A 13,829-nucleotide genomic window follows, 5' to 3' on the forward strand; every position below is an offset into this window, starting at 1 on the left:
GTCACCACTGGGGGCTTGGGGCTCGACCCAACCACAGAGGAGGGAGGGGAGCCAGAGGAAGGAGTCAGAGAGGCCAAAGGAGGAGCAAGGTCGGGGCCCAATGCAGCGGAGGCTACAGAGCCCGGTCTTCCAATACGGACCGACTCGGGGGCTTGGTCGCCCACCCCACGAGCCTGAGAAGGTAAACCAGAAGAAGCCGAAACAGGGGTTATCATCTTGACGAAAAGAAGAATTCACTCACGAATGTGCCCCCACACCCACCATGGAGCCACAATTAGAGGCAGGACACCCAACAAGAAGCTATCGCCGATCTTGTCGGGGCCTCCTAGGGGTGTGTCGTGAGTATACGCCCCACAAACGCCACCTTAAGAAACCGACAGTCCGTCGAGATCGGGTTCAGTGACGAAGTGGGGATTGACAATAAAAGGTTCCCCTCGCTCTCGACGTCGGGTACTGCAGTTCTACGGGTGCAAGAGTATGCCTCCTCAAGCACCCGGGCGTCAAAATAGAAGAAGTCCAAGGGAAGAACCAGAACGAGCAAAAGGTCGGCAGGAAACGGCAAGCAGATAGGAGAAGAGGGGGGAGAAAAACGAAACAGAAGGAAAAGGAAAAGATGCCCAGCAGAATTGGAGAGGACGGCAGCAGGAGCACAAGGCTAGAAAAGGACAGAGGACTGTCCCAAGGAGCATCACACTCCGGCAGCCGCCCACTAAGCCCCCACACGGCGACAACGAGCTGAGCGGGGAGGGGGTAAAGACTAGGTAAACAATTTATAGTTCATCAGTATCCACTGCAAAGTGGAATGAGCTACAAATTGCCCCCCTCATTATGTGTGTGTGTGGGGGGGGGGAACAATTAAGATTGTAAGTTAAGATTTTAGCAGGCGGAATCAATATACAGTCGACTTACTGGGAAGCTTATTAATAACTCAGACCCAACAATATTAAAATTAACTAAAAAACTTAAATATTCATAAAAAGAAATAAGCCTGCTCGGATTTTCCCACATAATTTTGGTCCTTTGAATCAAGATACAGGATCATGAATAGTATCCTATTTACATATATATTTATTATAGCTGGAAGACACTGCTAAACAGTTTATAGCAGGAAGACACTGCTATATATTTTTCTTGCCTAACATTTTCAAGCTCTGCTAATAGTAAACAAAACTTACAGCAAACACTATAACATTGTTCCGAGGACTGAACCAAAGAACAATTGTGCTCTTCCATTATAAGAGGTTGATACCAGGCTAGTTATAACCATAAATGTATATATAATTTATTATAATAAATAATTGTGCTATACTCGGCTCGTACCGATCCTGTGGAGTCCTATACTCATCCCGTACTGATCCTGTGGAGTCCTATACTCAGCCCGTACTGATCCTGTGGAGTCCTATACTCAGCCCGTACTAATCCCATGGAGTCCTATACTCAGCTCCTATCGATCCCGTGGAGTGCTATATTCAGCCCGTATCGATCCTGTGGAGTTCTATACCCAGTACGCACCAATCCCATGGAGTCCTATACAGAACCCGTACCGATCCTGTTTAGTCCTATACTCAGCCCATACCGATCCTGTGGAGTCCTATACTCAGCCCATACCGATCCTATGTAGTGCTATACTCAGCCCGTACCGATCCTGTGGAGTCCTATACAAAACCCGTACCAATCCCGTGGAACATTATACTAAGCCCGTACCAATCCCGTGAAGTACTATACAAAACCCGTACCAATCCTGTGGAGTCCTATATTCAGCCCGTACCGATCCTATGGAGTCCTATACTCAGCCATCTCATGTCAAGCTCAAGTTGTATTCTCAGTTATATTATACTTGCTCGGTTGTGTCGAGTCCTGTTGGTTTACTCAGCTGTTACTCAAGTTATCCATCTGGCGTCTTTTTGTTGTGGCTGAGGGTGATGGCAAAGGGGTGTAGCCATTATCCCAGCACGTCGCATTTTGTACGTTATGGTTACCAACGTACAAATTACATAGTACTGTGATCAGCAGCGGTTCACTCACATATCCAAGTTATATATATGCGTGGGTAGGTTAGGTTAGGAGGGTGGGTTGGGTCGTGCGCTTCTGGTTAAGTTAGTACTCTGTATCTTGTACGTTGTGGCAAATCACGAGAATTGAGCTGGGGGATGGGGGGGGGGAGACTGTACTAACTTGTAAGTATTGTTAATGGTCGTTCCCCGAGCAACGACAAGTCAGAGTCGATTGTTTTTTGTTCAGGTTAGGAGCTGATTGTATGAGAGAGGTCTTATAGTCATTATATTCTGGTCAATCATCCTGGTCTGAGCTTTAGGAGACTCGAACAGGGAGCCCCGCGCTTGTGTGAGGCCAAAGCTCTATCGACCGAGCTAGTAGTAGTAGTAGTAGGCATCCATCAGTCTTAGGAGACTATGGAGTTGCACTCTGGTGTCGGCCTGGTCTGGTGTGGTCTCACCAGGGCGCAAAGCCAGGGTAGGTTGATTCGGGGGAGAAGCTGTTACCCAGGCAGCAGGTCCCCCTTCTCCACGGCGCTGAAAGTCTCTAATGGAAAGGCATACGCCAATACGATTGGTTCCAGTGCCGTCGCAGGAACTATGAGTTCCGGGGATGACCTCGAAGTTGGTGAAGAAGGGCACAGGGACCTCCAACCCCGGATACCGCCGTGGACGTGGCCGGAGAAGAACCACCCCATCAAGGGCAAGAACGATCCCAGCCTAATGTCTTAATAAGGAAAGTTAATCGCTTTATATTTCCAGGGAAGTATGGAGGATAATTTGTCCTAACCTGACTTCTTCCCTCTCACTGTGACTCCTAAGCCTCCGTTGGAATGATTTTCGGCGACACGCGGAGAAATTGAAGCTTTGTGTAATGAGTTTCCAGCATGGTAAAATTGTTTGGCCATCTGGAGAATAACAGTGTCATCCAGTCCTACTCTTGTTATGCTTCCTTGTAAACGTCCCTCTAGTTTACTAAAGTTGACTTAAGTTTACTTAAAGTTAACTCACTTTACTGAAGTTGCATTTCTCGAGGGAAGGGGATCTGTCAGGGGAAAGCGCCAAATCATTACCACTGCAGAGCACTGGGAAAGGATCAGGATATAAGGATTTGGGATGGGACGGGGGTAAAGAATGGTGCACAACCTCTTGGACGGCCGGGGATTGAAGGCTGACCTGCATGAAGCGAGACCGTCTTTCTACCGTCCAGCCTAAGTGGTTGGGACGCAAACAAACTATCACCATTTACTGACAGCATCGTCATTCATCAGGCAAGTTCAATCCAGTGAACACAATTTCCAAGAGCAACGTCAATTCAACGTTGAATCATCACCAACGTTGGTCATTCAACGTTAGTTTCCACGTTGAAGACCTTGATTCAACATTGAATAAACTCCACGCTTGTGTAATGTGCACACTTGGTAGCCGGTCCTCCTAAGGTTTCCCCAACGTCAAGAAACTGCCGTACTAAAGTGCCCTTATCCTATAACCTTCCAGAGGACTCAAAACAGAAAAGATGGAAGGATCACTCAAAAATAGTGTTAAAATCAATGATAAGTTTACCGAAGAAAACTACACTTCATCCGCAGGGTAAACAATATATGTATAACTGTCAGACGGCGGCCACACTCCTCACGCGCCTCTGGCAACACGGTCAGTTGGACGATTCAAAAGTTCGCTCCTGGCCTCTTGAAACCAACCACTTCCTCTAGCTGCCCATAATGTCACTGCGCTCACACATATAAATATTATTTCATGCATACATGAGTAACCTGGCTCCTAGCCTAACTCTACTACACAGGTAGTGATAATAAAGACAATGCTCACGACATGAATGATACTCTAGCTCACCTAGGCCAAGGGGTAATGGGAGGGAATTTATCTATCTTAATTCTCTCTGCTACAAAGTCGACATATCCTCTGACGATGGTCGCTGAGGTCCTCGGTCCTGGCGTTCGGTCCTCCGTTGATCAGGGTCCTGTACACACAAGGACCTCAGTCAACTTGTAGGTGCGCGTCCTCGACGTCCTCACACTCTGTAGGCAGGTCCTCCTCCTCCTCCTGAGGTACTGGAGACAGGTTCCCGTGTGCGTCGTCTCCCTCCTCCCACACTGGAACTGTTGACAAACTTGCAGTCCAGTTCAGCGTCCCCTTCTCAACTTTTCCAGTGGACTTGACCCGGTCGCCAGCAGCTCGCCTGATGAGCAAATCCACAACGGAGATGGCCGTGACGGGGATTCGAACCTGCGTCCGAGAGCATCCCAGACGCTGCCTTAATCGTTCATTTCTTCATTTGATGCATCAAGCAATTGTGATTTATGTGTGAAATGTCGCCTGATGCGTTTGAACGTGGCCAGCAGGGGCATCCTCGCCACCCCGCAACCCCGCCCAACGTTCAGCTCTGCCACAGACTATCAGTAAAAGAGCTCTTGGCGCTCTAACACCAGCCAAGCTCTGCTTCCATGCACTCTACAGGAGTCCCACGACGTCTATGTTACGTACTCCTAGCAGAATACGTATATAAATTTAAAATAACTTGTTTTATTTTATTATATCATTGCCTGTATATGTACACACATTGTGTTTTGGTAATTATCGTGTGGTGTGGCAGCGTCAGTGGAGACAGGAGCGCGGTTGCGTTGCACACGTCTAGTACCTGTTAGATACTAGAAAGCTCGACCTGTTCAGTTTGGGAGTTCCAGATGTCACTTTTATTTAGTATATATAATTGTTTATGTTCTGTAATTAAACAGGTGGCATTATACTTATATATTTTGTAAGTAACTATTATCTGTAATTTTCATTCTTGTGTGTTTTGAGAACAAGTGGTTGTTCAATTAGTTTTAAATATTAAAAAGTCCTTAGTTTCCATCCCTCATCCTGGGATGAGGCAGATGGGAGGTGAGAATTTGGGTAGCGCCAGAGCGAGAGTCAGTGGCTGAACAGGACTCGAAGGAGTAACGTGTGGGAGATAAGTCTGTACATTCATGTTGTGCCATATTTTATTTTGTTATATTAAGTGATATGACAATACTTTCGTTTGTTGTATAAGTTACTTGACCATCTGTGTTTTTATATTATACTGTCTTGAATATATATCTATATAATATTTTGTATCTATTCTTCAGTCCTAAAGGAAGGTTTTTATTTATGTGCTCATTACTTATTAAGGGGTTATACTGGTGATCCGCTCTTGAGAACAGCAGTTTTCTCGTTTCCCTAGACGTAATTAAAGCTTGGCTGCTGTAGGGTCACGAGCCGTAACGAACGATAGGTAACAAAGAGTTATGGGGGCCTGTGCCGGGAAATACTGTTCCCACTTAACCTTAATTATGCTAATCTAACCTTGCCTTCCTAGGTACCATTGTGTCAAGTGTCTGTGTGTTTCTTAAGAACTATTCCATGTGCCAAGCAAGCCTTCCTGTGTGTCAAGTAACAACGTTTCACGATTTTGAGGTAAGTCATCCTATATATTTTGTTTGTGCAGTGAGGCCAAGCGAATTTTCAGTGTGGTGACAATTTTACAGTGAAGTGTAGTGCAGTGCCATTGTTTTTAATTATTGTTGTGAATCAAGTGCCAAGTGTTAGTAACGATGGAGGAGAAAGTTGCAGCGTTGGTGGCTCACCCAGACTTTGAAAGGATTCAGAGCCTTAAAAAGACTGAGTTATTACAAATGGCAAATCAGTTGGATTTGACCGCCAACAATAGAATGGTTAAAGCCCAAATATTGAAAGTCATTGTGACACATTTTGTTGAGAATGGGGAGTTAGAGGAAGAAATTCTAGAGGAGTTAAGAGAGGAGTCGAGTGATCAGATGACGTTAAAGCGTCTTGAGTTAGAAGCGCAAATAGCCAATGCTAAGCTTGAAGCTCAAAAAGAACAGAGAATATTAGAACTTGAAGCTCAAAAAGAACAGAAAATATTAGAGGCTGAAGCTCATCAAAGAGAGATTGAAGCTCAACAGCAACAGCAAATATTAGAGGCTGAAGCTCGTCAAAGAGAGATTGAAGCTCAACAGCAACAGCAAATATTAGAGGCTGAAGCTCAGCAAAGGGAGCTTGAGACTAGACGTTTAGAAATTGAGGCACAGTTGCAAATAGAAGCCACAAAAAAGCAACAATTAGAGATTCAACAACAAATGGCTGACACTAACTTAAGGCTTGAAACACAGCGTATGGCAGCTGGGCATGGAAATACTAGTAATGTTTCAATAAATAGTGATGATAATCCCATCAGGAGGCATAAGTATATAGAGTTACCCAAGTTCAATGAGGAGGATCCTGAGGTTTTCTTTGCCCATTTTTATAAAATTGTCATCAGTATGAACTGGCCAAGGGATCAGTGGGTAGCCATTATGCAGTCTCAATTTAAAGGGCGTAGTCAGGAGGTTTTTACATCCCTACCTGACGCTCATAGTTTTGATTATGAATTTGTAAAGAAAAGCATCTTAAATGCATATCAGTTAAATCCAGAGGCACACAGGCAAAAGTTTAGAAACCTAAGGAGGATAAGTGATCAGACAATAGCAGATTTTACTCGTCAGAAGACGAATTTTTGCAACAGATGGTTAAAGTCACTTTCAGTCACTGACTTTGATGCTCTAAAGAATCTTCTTATAATGGAAGAAGTATTGTCATGTCTCCCAGACCAGTTGTCTACTTTTATGGCAGAACAAAAGAATGTAACAGACATTTATGAGCTGTCAAAGCTCGCGGATGAGCATGAGTTGTTGACTAAGGCCCAGTTTACGGCCACTTCACCTAAGTCTAGTCGTAGAGTAAATTATAATGCTCCCCGAACTCCTTATCAGAATCCATCCCGTCCTAGTGCTCCAGTTACTCCCATGAGCTCTTCTCTTACAAAACCTAACCCTGCTACTTCATTGTCAGGAATGTCAAATAATAATAAGGTTATTTCTAAACCTACAGTTGGTTCTACCAGTGTGTCCACTGTAAGGTCCTGTTCCCATTGTAAGAGAAAAGGCCATGGAATTAATTCCTGTTTTATATTGCACCCTGAGTTACGACCAACTGGTCTCATTTATTGCAGAGGTGTGCAAAATAAACTTACTAATAAACATGTAACTGTAAACCCCAATTGGGTGAAACAGTATTCACCATATATGTCTTCAGGTGAAGTTTTGTGTATTAATGGGAAGTGGAAGCCAGTGGTTATTCTTCGTGATACAGGTGCTTCCCAAACCATAATTTCATCCAGTATTCTTTCTGATGTTGAAAAGAGAGATACTGGAAAGTTTGTTGTTCTTCAGAGTGTTGCAGGATGTAAAACTGTACCTCTAATAGACATTAATTTCAGATCCACCATTACACCAAGTTTATGCACTGTGGGTGTTAGTACACAGTTGCCCATCCCAGGTGTGGATGTTATATTGGGTAATGATGTGGCCATAAATCATGTTGTGGGTGAGATTGATCCCCGTTTGTGTAAACAGCCAGTTGCAGACCATGTTTATTCTGCCTGTGCTGAAGTTAGTTCTATGAATGAACCTATTGTAGAAGATGGTTTTGTCCATTCTACCTGTGCTGATGTCAGTACTAATATAAATCCAGTTGTCAGTTCTGATGTTGTTACTCAAGCATTTGTTCCAGTAACCAGTACCCCTTCAGTGGAGAAGTGGGATGTGGTTGTTCCAGATTCCTGTGTGGCCGATTTAGTTGTTGAGAGTAAGCCTGATACTATGACTCTGCTTTATTCCAATAAATTGGGAAAGGATGTCCATGTACCATTGTCTTGCCCGCTCACTACGAACGTTGTGCCAGGAGTTGAGAGAAACTTAAAAGCCACGACTCTATTGTATTCCAGCCAAGTGAATGGTTTAGGACAAGATGTCGGGTTGGCAGAAGTATTCCCGCTCACTCCAAGTTTAGAATCAGTTGTCGAGAGTAAGTCTGTTGTAGAGGCCCCGCCTCACCCTAGTCAAGGTGATATAATAGGGGAGGAGGTCAAACTACCTGTTACTTGCCCGCTCGTTTCAGATTCCCTTCATTTAGGTGCTTTGAGTAGAACTGACCCTAAGATTTCAGAGAGAAGCAAGGAGACAGTCTGTACTGTAGATCCAGTTTTGGAGAGTGTGGGAAAGCAGCCAGAGGATCAGCTTCTGTTGAGTAGATGGAGACCCACTGAGCCTCCCTCTTCAGTTGTCTGTGAGGATGTGACCCAGCTTGGTAGTGATATTATTGATTGTGAGCAGACAGTACTCCAAGCAGCTCCAGAAGTCATGGGAGGAAATTTTGGTAAAATCATTAAGAGTGGTAAAGTAGCATTTGGATCTAAGTTGCGGAGTTGTGATTCTTATTCTATGTGGAGTAAGTATTTCTCATTGTGTACATTGAGTCAGAGTGTGTGTAGGATGTTGAAATCTACTTTTATTCTGCAGAAGCCATTTTCTTGTGAAGTAATGGACTGTGGGACATCTTTGTCAAGCCTTGTGGTTGAGCAGAGAGAGTTTACTCAAGTAGGTTGTGCATCCAGTTCTGAGGAAGTGGTGAGTTATACTAGAGCAGTGTCTCTATATTCAGATTAAATTAATTGTAATGCACGAGTGATAAAAGTGTATGTTCCACTCAAGTGTGGTGTTGACTTTCAGAGTCATATTGTGGGTGAAGGATTAAATCATACTGGGGAGCAGATGTTTGAGGCTCCAGGTGTGTATTTCAAGTTGGAGGATAAGGTTATCCTACCTAGAGTTAATCATTGTGAAGGGTTTCAGATTGTCCTTGGGTGTTTCCCAGGTAATCTGCTGTGCGTCTTCAAGATGTTAAGACCCTTAAACCTCTTGGTTGATTGGTTGTCATCAGACGTAAATCACTTGGGAAGTGATGGTGAGGATTGTAAAGTTTTCGGCATGTTTTATTTAGTCTTTTGGAAGACTAGACGGTTGATGAACGTGTGTGTTGTGTTCAAGTTCACCATCAGGGGGTGTGAACTTGTCTTGAGAGTTATGATTGAGATATGGTGCCTAGGCATATGCCTGTTTTCTTTCACTGATCGTTATGACAGAGTTAGGAGGCATTTGATTTCTGTGTTCCTTATGGATAATCTGAGTCAGTTCGATCAGGTAGTCTTTGCACTTATCTTGGGTTGTATTTCTTGGTTTGAAGGTCAAAGGTTTGCTAAGTCGGTGTCTTGTGTTTCGGATGGTTTTATGAATGGGAAAGTTTTATACATAATTGTGAGGTTTAATGCTAATTTCTCTAATTTTAGTATCCATTGGGCGAGAGTATGTGTTCCACAGAGGATCAAGAGTGATGAAGAGCAGATGTCTGTGTCAGAGCATACCCAGGAGAAGTCCCAAATCTACTTAACATCCAGTCAGCTTCAATTTAGCAGTTCAACTCCAGAAAAAGGGAGTAATGGAAAATGGAGTCTGTCTTGGAAAAATTCACCATGTGGAAAAGGAATCACATGGAAATACGGAACTGATCTTGGAGAAATAGTAGAAACAAATGAAAAGCTAAATTGCCATGATAACTGTGTGAAAGCAGCTACCTTTATTGACAATTCTATTCATGCTACGAATGATACTGTTGTTGATAGGAGTGTGAAATATGATCTGAAACAAAGTGAAATAAATGAGATAGTACCTTGGAGAGATAAAATTGCATACTCCAGTGACACATATGTAGAACATAGTCATAAGACTGACATTTCTGAGTTTCCTGTAAGACTATATTTGGAGTGTTTTCATTTTTGTCCAGAAATGTATTCTAATTACTTTTACATGTTTGGTGAAATTAATGCCATAAATCTCAAGTGTCATACATTCTACTTTGAAAAAATGCCATTGATCTTCAATCTATTGCATTTTTTTTCTTGGAGGTGGAAGTGTTACGTACTCCTAGCAGAATACGTATATAAATTTAAAATAACTTGTTTTATTTTATTATATCATTGCCTGTATATGTACACACATTGTGTTTTGGTAATTATCGTGTGGTGTGGCAGCGTCAGTGGAGACAGGAGCGCGGTTGCGTTGCACACGTCTAGTACCTGTTAGATACGGGAAAGCTGGACCTGTTCAGTTTGGGAGTTCCAGATGTCACTTTTATTTAGTATATATAATTGTTTATGTTCTGTAATTAAACAGGTGGCATTATACTTATATATTTTGTAAGTAACTATTATCTGTAATTTGCATTCTTGTGTGTTTTGAGAACAAGTGGTTGTTCAATTAGTTTTAAATATTAAAAAGTCCTTAGTTTCCATCCCTCATCCTGGGATGAGGCAGACGGGAGGTGAGAATTTGGGTAGCGCCAGAGCGAGAGTCAGTGGCTGAACAGGACTCGAAGGAGTAACATGTGGGAGATAAGTCTGTACATTCATGTTGTGCCATATTTTATTTTGTTATATTAAGTGATATGACAATACTTTCGTTTGTTGTATAAGTTACTTGACCATCTGTGTTTTTATATTATACTGTCTTGAATATATATCTATATAATATTTTGTATCTATTCTTCAGTCCTAAAGGAAGGTTTTTATTTATGTGCTCATTACTTATTAAGGGGTTATACTGGTGATCCGCTCTTGAGAACAGCAGTTTTCTCGTATCCCTAGACGTAATTAAAGCTTGGCTGCTGTAGGGTCACGAGCCGTAACGAACGATAGGTAACAGTCTACAGTATCAATGCGGCTGCTTGGGTTCACTGGTTGGGGCTTCCTAGCCTCCAAATTGGGAGCTCATTTGAGCGTGTCCGTTCTAGATGACGGGCCGTGACACACTGACCGCCGCAGAACACCGGGCTACTCAGAGCCCTCCGCCCTGTGACGTCACACTGCCCGAGGGCTCCTCGCCATTGGTCAATCTCGTCACGTGACCATACCTGGCCAATCATCAGCCGGCAGGCGTCACGCTTCTTTGGCAGGAAGCGGAAGCAAATTCACTGCCACCACGATAACTCTCAACACCTTCCTATATATCAAAATGTTCCCTGAGCATCAGAGAACGTGCAGGTTGAAGAGATATGACTCTTTATGCCGGCATAGGGAAGACATAAGATGGGACACCGTCACAGTACTGAAGATGGTTACAGTGAAGAGATAGTGTGTGTAGTAAAGATGGTAACAGTGAAGATATAATGTGTGTAGTGAAGATGGTAGCAGTGAAGATAGTGTGTGAAGTGAAGATGGCTACAGTGAAGATATAGTGTGTGTAGTGAAGATGGTTACAGTGAAGATATAGTGTGTGTAGAGAAGATGGTTACAGTGAAGATATAGTGTGTGTAGAGAAGATAGTTACAGTGAAGATATAGTGTGTGTAAAGAAGATGGTTACAGGGAAGATATAGTGTGTGTAGTGAAGATGGTTACAGTGAAGATATAGTGTGTGTAGTGTAGATGGTTCCAGTGAAGATATAGTGTGTGTAGAGAAGATTGTTACAGTGAAGATATAGTGTGTGTAGTGAAGATGATTACAATGAAGATAGTGTGTGTAGTGAAGATGGTGTGTGTGTGTAGTGAAGATGTTTACAGTGAAGATAGTGTGTGTAGCCCCAAGAATTACTTCCACTTAGAAAAAGAGTCTGGACCCTCCCTGTAGCTATTTATAAATAACTCATAAAGAGTTATAACAACAAGGATGTGGTGTACCGACCTGGGTATATAATTCATAGTATTGATACATGTAGAGCTGGCAAAGATGCGCAGTGAGTTATCTTAGAGTAACGTAACGGCAATTAATACATTAACTATTAAAAAATAGAATAATTGTTGTATTACTCAATGATATAATGAATAATCAACCTTGCTTAAGGACCTATGCAATTTAACATCATTTTAGTGTAAAGAATCAACTCTTCCCTCCGGCCAAGTGGAAATGAGTCAAGTAGAAATGGGGACTATAGTTTGGTAGCCACGGAACACACACACTAAACTCAGTACAGCCTCCGCGGGGGATAGTAGAAATGGGGACTATAGTTTGGTAGCCACGGAACACACACACTAAACTCAGTACAGCCTCCGCGGGGGATAGTAGAAATGGGGACTATAGTTTGGTAGCCACGGAACACACACACTAGCCTCAGTACAGCCTCCGCGGGGGATAGTAGAAATGGGGACTATAGTTTGGTAGCCACGGAACACACACACTAAACTCAGTACAGCCTCCGCGGGGGATAGTAGAAATGGGGACTATAGTTTGGTAGCCCTGTAACACACACACACGCCTCATTACAGTCTCACCAGGTGGGATAAGAAATGCCATCAACCATCTTGTTTATTAATTCATTCAAATTAGAGAAATTAATGTTATTATTCAATATTGTACTCATCAATTGATCGGGTTCAAGTACCTGTGTAATTACCATTCATTTTGGATAGGAATCCAATCTCCTTAAAGTGACCAGTCAATACGAATCTAATGTGGTTAATTGTCATTGAAAAGTAGGTTAGCAACTAAGTCAAGGTCAGCCTCTCAGCTTTGGAGGAGAGTTTCAGTGAGTGTGGCTTGGGGCAGCAGCAAGGCAAGACAGTTCTCTCCCTGAGACAAGGTCACAACATCTGACCTGCGGTCTTGGTATTTAAAGTAAGGTTTTTGTTTTCTAGAATTGAAATTCAAAAATCCGTGGTTTAATAGGGCAAAGGAACTAAACAAAATGTCATGGAGAACTTCCGAAATAACAGAACACCAGAAAGCAGAGAGAGATGCCAGAGAACAGGAACGAGTATGTCAGTGTGAAAAGAGCAACTGAAAAAAAGTATGAAAATAATATAGCAAACAAAGCCAAAGATCGAACCTAAGCTACTCCACAGTTACATTAGGAGGAAAACAACAGTGAAGGAACAGGTGATGAAACTTAGAACGGGTAAGGACAGGTACACAGAGAATGAGGAAGAGGTGTGTGAAGAATTCAACAAGAGCCTCCAGGAGGGGTTCATAATAGAACAAAGAGAGGTCACTGCGCTAGGAGAGGTGGCAGTAAAGCAGGCGGGCTTGGAAGGGTTCGAAATTACAAGAGATGAGGTCAAGAGGCACCTGTTGGATCTGGACATGAGAAAGGCTGTTGGCCCGGATGGAATCTCCTCATGGGTATTGAAAGAGTGTGCAGGAGCTCTTTGCTTGCCACTCTCCATAGTGTATATATAGTAGATCAATGAAAAAGGGAGACCTACCAGAAATATGGAAAATGGCTAATGTAGTCAAAATATACAAAAAGAGTGACAGACAAGAGGCAATGAACTACAGCTCAGTGTCCTTAACTTGTGTACCAAGCATGGTGATGGAGAAGATCGTGAGAAAAACCTAGTAACACTTCTGGAGCGAAGGGACTTCGTGACAACCCATCAACATGGGTTCAGGGAAGGTAAATCTTGCCTTGCATTTTTTGGGGGCTGTCGAAATGCCTTTGACACAGTACCCCATAAAAGGCTAATGCATAAGCTGAAAAAACAGGCAGGAGTAACTGGTAGGGCGCTCCGGTGGATAAGGGAGTACCTAAGCAATAGGAAGCAAAGAGATACAGTTAGGGGTGAGACCTCAAATTGGCGTGAAGTCACCAGTGGACTCCAACACGGCTCTTTTTCTCGGACCTATCCTGTTTCTGATATGCGTAAATGTATATGTAGGGTATCAACTCATTCCTCTCAATGTTTGCTGACGACGCCAAAATTATGAGAAGGATTAAGATACAGGAGGACAGCTTGAGGATTCAAGAAGACCTGGAAAAGCTGTAGAAATGGTCGAACAAATGGTTGTTAGAGTTTAACCCAAGCAAATGCAATGTAATGAAGATAGGAGTAGGAAGCAGTAGACCAGATACAAGGTATCATTTGGGAGATGAAGTACTTCAAGAGTCAGAGAGACAAAGACCTGGGGGT

This window comes from Procambarus clarkii, chromosome 61 (assembly GCF_040958095.1).
Source record: "Procambarus clarkii isolate CNS0578487 chromosome 61, FALCON_Pclarkii_2.0, whole genome shotgun sequence".
NCBI classification, from domain to species: domain Eukaryota; kingdom Metazoa; phylum Arthropoda; class Malacostraca; order Decapoda; family Cambaridae; genus Procambarus; species Procambarus clarkii.